The 8,967-nt window shown below is 40.0% G+C and overlaps 1 protein-coding gene across 1 annotated transcript in view; it reads left to right on the top strand.

The window, feature by feature from the left end:
- The first annotated feature begins 7,146 nt into the window (after positions 1-7,146).
- Positions 7,147-8,967, top strand: part of capn15 (calpain 15) — a 74,262-nt gene continuing 72,441 nt past the window's right edge. Inside the window, exon 1 of the mRNA XM_038991351.1 lies at positions 7,147-7,401. The gene's annotated coding sequence lies outside the window, so the exon portion shown is untranslated. The remainder of the gene's footprint in view (positions 7,402-8,967) is intronic.

Raw genomic sequence — 8,967 nt, 5'->3', positions numbered from 1 at the left:
CTTTACAGTGAAACCATCACCTACAGAGAAAACATTTTTGCAATTTAGCAGAGCCTCTTATCCAGAGCAACTTTCAAGAGCAATTTTAAGTGCCTTGCTCAAGAGAGCATAGTCGGCTCGGCGATTCAAACCAGCAACCTTTCGGTTAGTGGTCCAACGCTCTTAACCGCTAGGGTACCTGCCGCCTCTTGCAGTAGCCTGCAGTTGGCTAAGATATTTAACCAGCTACTGTACCACACACCTGGGATCGATTGAGTGAGCTTGGTGGAAGGGGGGGGGGCAAGGAACTCATTAAGTATGCAGTGTCCCAAAGGGTGCGGTGAGGGATGGGTGACGGGGGGTGTTGTGGGAGGGGAGGCGCATCTCTTTCACTCTCACCTTGTCACATGTCATCTACAGAGGAGGCTCCATGAAGACTTCCATGGCTCAGCTAACTCACATATATATTTCTCTCTTTCTCTCTCTCTTGCTCTCTGAGTCTCTTTGTCTGTCTCCCTCTCTCTCTCTCTCTCTCTCTCTCTCTCTCTCTCTCTCTCACTCTCTCTCTCTCCAGGGCCTCCTAAATCCTCTCAGATCTTGGTGTCTTGGATTTCAAAGCTGTCCTTTAGGCCTTGTGATTTAGTGGAGTAGTAGCCTCTCTGTTCCCTCACTGTCCTGTATGCTCTCTATGTTATTTTCCTCCAATGTTTTGCCCTGGGCCTCCTCTCACATAGACACTATTGGATAACAATGATGGAGATGGAGATGAACTCAGCAATGGCTGGGATTGTCAAGTGCTCTTAGTGGTATGTGATGATCACATAAAAGCTCTTTCCTCTCCAGTGCTGAGTCCTATTAAGGCCTAGTGCTTATTGTGCTTGGATGGTAGATATGGTCGATTGTTTATTGGACATTGATATTAGAAGGATCCGATCAGTAGTTAGTTCAGAGTGGGTATGAGGAAACACTAAATATACACACACGCACGCACATACACAAGTCACACACAAACACATCTATGAAACATCCATAGATACTGCCCATACACTTACCTAAACTTAGCAAAAAAAAGAAACGTCCCGTTTTCAGGACCATGTCTTCGAAGATAATTAGTAAAAATCTAAATAACTTCACAATCTTCAATGTGAAGACTAACAGCTTACAGACATTAGGCAATTAAGGTCACAGTTATGAAAACGTAGGACACAAAAGAGGCCTTTCTACTGACTCTGAAAAACACTAAAAGAAAGGTGCCCAGGGTCCCTGCTCATCTGTGTAAATGTGCCTTAGGCATGCTGCAAGGAGGCATGAGGACTGCAGATGTGGCCAGGGAAATAAATTGCAATGTCCGTACTATGAGATGCCTAAGACAGCGCTACAGGGAGACAGGACGGATAGCTAATCGTCCTCGCAGTGGCAGACCACGTGGAACAACACCTGCACAGGATTGGTACATCCGAACATCACACCAGAGGGACAGGTACAGGATGGCAACAATAACTGCCCAAGTTACACCAGGAATGCACAATCCCTCCATCAGTGCTCAGACTGTCCGCAATAGGCTGAGAGAGGCTGGACTGAGGGCTTGTAGGCCTGGTGTAAGACAGGTCCTCACCAGACATCACCGGCAACAACATCGCTTATGGGCACAAACCCACCATTGCTGGACCAGACAGGACTGGCAAAAAGTGCTCTTCACTGACGAGTCGCGGTTTTGTCTCACCAGGGGTGATGGTCAGATTCGTGTTTATCGTCGAAGGAATGAGCGTTACACAGAGGCCTGTACTCTGGAGCGGGATCCACCATACTGACTGTTACTTTTGATTTTGATCAGGGACACATTATTCCATTTCTGTTAGTCACATGTCTGTGGAACTTGTTCAGTTTATGTCTCAGTTGTTGAATCTTGTTGTCTTCAGACAAATATATACACATATTAAGTTTGCTTAAAATAAACACAGTTGACAGTGAGAGAACGTTCATTTTTTTTGCTGAGTTAACATAAAACACACTTCTTGTTTGATTAACTCTAAAAAAGCAACAAACCTAGAATTCATCTCTGTTGAAGTATTTTTTATTCCGACGCCACAGAGCTTTTCCCAGTTATGAAAACATACCATGAATATGATTAATAATATTATGCATGTATTTATTCAGCATAATTATTCTGCTAATCATTCACGGCCACAGCACCTGCTGAAAAGTGGGCTTCGGTATTGACACCCATACGCCCCGAGCACAGTTATAATAAAAGGTCAGTGTCCCAAAGGGCATGCTATTCCCTACAAAGTGCACTGGTGAAAAGTACAGCACTGTATAGGGAATAGGGTTCCATTTGGGACGAGCCCACAGTAAACACATATTTCCTATACATGTCAGACTCCATTTGAACCCTTTTTAAAACCCCTGTGAATGCACTTTTTGGAATCAACCAAGTCATTTGATTCCATTAAAGCACATAGAAGCTATAACCAAGGGGATCCGTTTGGGGGCGATTGAATCGAGTTCAGTGGACCCAAATGGTTGAAAAGGTTTTCCAATGCAAAATGAACATTAACACATTGGACAGGTTCCTGTACCCCTGCCTTAGTTTAACCAGTTTTTCCTTGTTTCATGCCTACTAAGTGCAACCCTATTCTTCTGACACAGCATCTGAGCTATACCCTACCTTCTCTCCCTAACCCACGTCATCTACATTCACGCCTTAGCTTCCACCTAGTCATGCATGCTAATAAATGCTGTAACTCGGGGCAGTGAGTGTCTACAGTCTGCCTATGCCATCAAACATGCATAAGTAACAGATGTATCTTTTATGTATTCATTTTGCCAGGCCTCTGTCTGTGACTCTGTGCTTGTATCTGTGCCTTACGGGCAATCGTATAGCTGGAGAGAGGCGTCATTGCGTGCTCTGACATAGAGGCAGGGGAAGCAAACAGCATGTACACAACAACCTTGGATTTTCAAGTGATTTATAGTCATCCCGGAGAGCAAGTTGACGTTTAGCACTGTAGGTACTTCTTAAAATGTCCATAGGCAATGAGACATGGTCGTATTGCATCGAGGAAAGCACTGGAAAACTCATAAATGAATAAAACTATCAGACTCAGCTGAGCAGAGCAGGAGATTCATATCCTGTTTATGACTTTGTTACAGCCATCAAATTGGATACAGGTCGGATCCGTTCCAATGATGACATCGTTTTATGAAGGACAAAGGAAAGCCCCTTGTGAACTGGCATCCTCTCACGTGAGTCCATAACCCTGTAATCTCAGCGAACCCCACCAACACAAACTGTCTTTGTACTGTACACACACTGGCGAATAGACACACACACACACACACACACACACACACACACACACACACACACACACACACACACACACACACACACACACACACACACACACACACACACACTCCTCTGGATTTCCTTTTTCCTCCAAGCAGCTAGCCCAAACTCTTTCCTGGCCCTATTGTAGAGGCTGTCACTTCCACATGTGTGCTGGCTATTAACAACAAGAGACGGTCTGCCTAAAAGCATCCCTTTCCTGACTAGCGGGGTCACAAGCTGTCTCAGTCCCACAGAAACACAGGACACACCTCACTCAACTATTTCCTTAATCCCATTCCCTACTAACCCCTTAACCTTAACCGCTATTAACCACTATGAACTATTCTTCTTTACATAGAAAACAACAGCTAATTAAATAAAGCTATTTGCAAGTTGTATAATTATGGCCATGTGTTGTTGAATAAATAGGCTACAACAAGAGTCAAACATCAGCAAGTGCAGCTGGACAGAGAAAAAAAGATTCATTTTGAGAACCTAGCTAACACCCAATAGAACGTTTGTATTTAAAAGATTTGGCGTCATGAACCATGACATTCCAGACTTCATAGCCAATGAAAGTAGACTTAGTTTGTAGCGAGAGTGGATTATTTGTAAACTGCCTAGAATGGCAGTAGTTGAATAGAAGTTCAACGCAGTAGCGGCTAACAAACGCGCCATGCGCTGTTTCCGTAGCATTGTCATGACAACAGTGTGTACGCAGAGCTACTGGCCTTTGAAAACAATACACACACTAAAACCCCGAATACATTACTTATGTAATTAGTTGCTTGGTCTAAAACATTGGAGCATAGGCTACATTTGAAATGTATAAAAAGTTAATCATAACCCGGAGCTCTGGATTGTCAAACAAAGGCAGAACAAGTGCACTCTCTTTCAAAGCGACAAGCGCAAAAATAATGTGTTCCAATCCCATTTCATCACATTCACATACCTTCTTCACAAAGAAGTCTTCCAATCCAAGTGGCTAACTCCAGTCCAGACCGTTTTAGAATGTTCGTTTATTTAGGCTACTTTACAGTCAAATAAAGTCAAATAAATATCCACTGCAGAATAGCTGTCCTATTACTCCAAAAAAGTACACTTACCATGGCACTAAGAGACATGTGAAAATCAACTCGAACTTTCTCCGCCCAGTTTCTCTCATTCATTATTCTTCAGCCCGCGTTTCATCCCTGAAAGGATTGCTCGCTCCGCCTCACTTCACTAGAACTCCGCCGGAACGTTTCCCAACACACATGGGCCCTTTGATACATTATCGAAAACCCTTATTTTAAGAAAATATGTTTAATTTTAAGATTGTTTTAATTGCCCACTTGATAACGGTGCCATTTCTAGTATTGAGAAAGAGAAATCAAATAAATCAAAGGGTTTTAGGACCAGTTCAAAACGTAATACAGTACAATTAATGTAGAATGAATACTATAGTCCCTGTTCAATCTCTCTCATGACACACTTTAAAGTCATAACTCTGACGAACATAATCCTTGAACCCTCCGCGGTTCAAACACATGGAGTGACACCAGCATTAGAGATTATCCGTGCTCACAAATTCTTTCACGTCCTATGCAAAAGGTTTTGTGCATTTAAGCTTTAGGCCCTACATTGACGTAAAATAAAAGTAGTTTATATAAGGCATGTCTTTGGTTAAATATGTTATTAGCCCTTTCGCAGATTTTAGCAAATGTTGATGGCGTAGAAAACGCCTGCAATAATTATATGTATAAACGCTTTATTGATGTTAGTTGTCCTCTAACAAATTGTAAAAACAAATACATAATACTAATAATTATTATTTTCTTTTGGCCTATTTCTTTATTCGGGCAGTCAGACATTAAAATGAAATATTATCCTACGATTGCTGAAACAAAATCCCCTGTTGGCATCAGTCCACTCTACACGAAGGGAGATTACTTTTTTCTTTTAAAGGCCATGAAAAAAAAATGTGTATATGAGTTCAAAGACTGTCATCATAAAGGAGACTTCAAAGGTCTATAATTTACATCTAGTGAATGATAACATTATTACTTTATGATATTAGGCTATTCATTCATGCCTAGCCTACAGCCAGGGACTTTGACATTACCATTTTAAAGAGATATCTACCAACTCGGATTAGCTGAGATGAATTTGAGACCCTGATATGCGTGGAACGCGCTCAAGGCATGGCATGGATGTTGACCCTATATCTATTAATAATTGGGGGGGGGGGGGGGGGGGGTTGTATCTTGCTATTACATGTTTATTAATCCAAATGCTAGAACTGAAGTTAGTTCTGGGGGGAAAAAATGTTATTCTATTCTATTCTATATGCGTCAACTTAGTTGGGAAAAGCCTTGTATTTCTTAAATATAACATCTGTTAGTTTTGTTAGTTTTGTTCGAATGGTGCACGTAAAAAGTGCCACTAGATGACAGCATATGTCTGCAAAAATAATAAGAATAGGTGGGACAGTAATTATGGCTTTGTTTGTGGGACCCTGTGATTTTCATATAACATGCAATGAAATGGAAAATTAACAATGCACTGAATAAGATATTCCAAGAGATTCGATATTTGACTGGTATTTGTAAAACATGTGTTTTATGTGTTTCTGTCAGTGTTGGGGAAGCTACGCTGAAAATATAGTTTACCAAGCTACCAATTACATCACACTGGAAGAAGTTGAACTACACTAAAGCTACCCTTAAGAAAAATATAGTTTACTTAACTAAAGTTACTTTGGAAAAGTAGTTCACTAAATCCAAACTACTTTATTATAAATGATCATATCTAAATCTGAAATGTTATACTTTACGAATTGCAAGAACAGATCAACTCTGGTGTATGTTAACAGAATGTGTAATTTGGCCTTTTAAACAAAATAACTGTTTCAAGTGAGAATTAGGCAGGTATGATGCCGAAAAAGAAAGGACATTCTTGCCTACAACAATATTTTATTTTATTTTAGCAAAATAAGTAGTGTGTAGGATACTTCCAGTAGTTAGTGTGTAGGCTAGTTCTAGTAGTTAGCTACACCGCTACATGTTAAAAAAGTAATTAACTACTGAAAACACTACCTAGATTTAAATTTAGTTCAACTACCACTAAGCTACTGCAAAATGTATTTTATTTTAATTTATTTAACCAGGCAAGTCAGTTACGAACAAATTCTTATTTACAATGACGGCCTACCCGGCCAAACCATCCCCAAACCCGGACGACGCTGGGCCAGATCATGGCCAGTTGTCAAACCAGGGTCTGTAGTGACAACTCTAGCACTGAGATGCCGTGCCTTAGAGTGCTGCGCCACTCAGGAGCCCCAATTACTAGTTGTAGTTCACTCCTCCCCAACACTGGTTTCTGTGGGGTTTTGTTTGTTTGTGATGTTTTGTGTGCCTATTGATAGAAGGGTGTGTAAACTGTTGTAGCCTAATACATTAGATGTAGGCTACCTGTAACCAATATATAATTATTATTATTTTCAATTCTAAAACAAGAATACCTTAAGTCATTATGCATAACGTGCTCAATACAATAATACAATATGTATTAAACAACGTCAGAAAATAATACAGTGGTATTTTAATAAAGTGTCAAATTCAAATGATGACGACATTTGTGTAAAAAAAAAAGGGGGAACGGATATCCTACTTATTATAGTTGCGATGTACCAAGGGAAACGTAGTTATTTTGGTCATATTCCCGAATGAACTCTACGCATACTGAACGTAGAAACACAATTAAACTGATTTAAGTCTACGAAGAAAACGTACGTTTATTTTGCTTTGGCTCCTTGGAGATTCCCCTTCCTGGTGTTTTTGAGGTAACGTACATGATGACTGTATTCAATACCTAACTCGATGGAGTGGAACGAGAAATTAGATATTAGCTAGTTAAACAAATAGCTCAAGGATGCACTGGAGTGAGGCAGTAACGGTGAACAATGTATTCAGCAGCTAACGCAGATCAAACTGCAATTTCGGATAGAACTTAACATTTGGCTGCTAACAGAGAAAAGTTAGTACGTTCGACAATCAAGAAAGGAGCAGCTTGTCCTTAACCTTACATCACCAGCTACGTGTTTTGAGGTAAGAATCCTTTCGACCTAGATTGTATAATCATAAATGGACTCAAACCTTTGACAATGTCGATTATGCCAATCTATATTCGTGGTTGTCTTTGTTTACAATTGTTCCCCGGCTTTCTTGTCTCCCGCTGTCCCGCGTCATCCTATGGGTTGACTATGCAATGATTTCTTGCTGATACATTGTAGCTAATTTAGCTGTCACGCTGTGCTGCTTTTATAAACTTTGTTGCAAGTTATTTTATTTCCCCGTGGTAGGAACGTGATGGTAGTTGGACTAGCCATTGCTCTCCAGCTGAACCTAAGCAACATATGATATGCTTTGACTGTCTGTCTGCCCCTGTATGGCTAGTCTAGCCCATTCATAGACGCGAACTACCCTTAGCGCCTATTGATGAAGGTATTTTCTTCTCGTAAAGTACTTTAAGTAAAAAATACTTGAATGTACCACTTAAGTCGTTTTTTTTTGTATCTGTACTATAAATTCATATTTGTGACTACTTTTAACTTTTACTTCACTAACTTACATTCCTAGAGAAAATAATGTACTTTTTACTCCATACATTTCCCTGACACCCAAAAGTACTTGTTATATTTTGCATGCTTAGCAGGGCAGGAAAATGGTCCAATTCACGCACTTGTCCGGAGAACATCCCAGGTCAACCCTTCTGCCTTTGATCTGACAGACTCACTAAACACAAATGCTTCGTTTGTGACCTCTGAGTGTTCGAGTGTGCCCCTGGCTGTCCGTAAATTAAATATAATGGTGCTGTCTGGTTTGCTTAATACATGGAATTTAAATTATTTTTACTTTAACTTTTGATGCTTAAGTATATTTTAACAATTACATTTCATTTCGATTCTAAAGTAGGCTATATTTAAAACCAAATACTTTTAGACTTTTACTCAAGTAGTATTTTACTGGGTGACTTTCCCTTTTACTCAAGTCATTTTCTATGAAGGTATCTTTACTTTTACTCCAGTATGACAATTGGGTACTTTTTCAACCACTGCACACAGTGTATGGATCTGTAAAATTTGCTACAGTAAGTGTATATTTTTTTATTTGAAAGATTCTTTCTTGCTGATATGAAAGATAAAGGCCATATGTTTCGAAAAACGTTTCGCAAGCGATGATTATTGACGTTTCTTAACGTAATTGCAGTTTACAATTTTTCCAGCTATGGCTAGGCTAGCTTACCATAGAGTAGAGTAGAATCAAACTGATTCCTAAATGCTAAATAGAACCGACATGGCCTAAGGAAGAAACGTTGCCAAATAAATGTATGTAATGCTTTTCCAATCTATAAGTGTCTTACTCTTTCAAACTGGTGTTTGAAGACTGCACCATAGCCATATTTTGTCTACTGAAAACCGCTTTCTGTTTGAGAGGGAGCTTACTACATGGAAGAGCACTCCTTGCTTCAGGGAACATGCACACCACTCTTAAGTGTTATGACAACGCTTGTGTTTGTCTACTATGTCAGGACAGCATTCCGTACTGGCAACCTAAATGCAGGTCATTTCCATCAAAAAGGATCCATGAGCACAAACATGTGAAGTTCATAGG

The sequence above is a fragment of the Salvelinus namaycush genome, chromosome 4, assembly GCF_016432855.1.
Source record: "Salvelinus namaycush isolate Seneca chromosome 4, SaNama_1.0, whole genome shotgun sequence".
Lineage (NCBI taxonomy): Eukaryota > Metazoa > Chordata > Actinopteri > Salmoniformes > Salmonidae > Salvelinus > Salvelinus namaycush.
The sequence above is the reverse complement of the archived record's forward strand: the minus strand, read 5'-3'. Positions and strand labels throughout refer to the sequence as shown.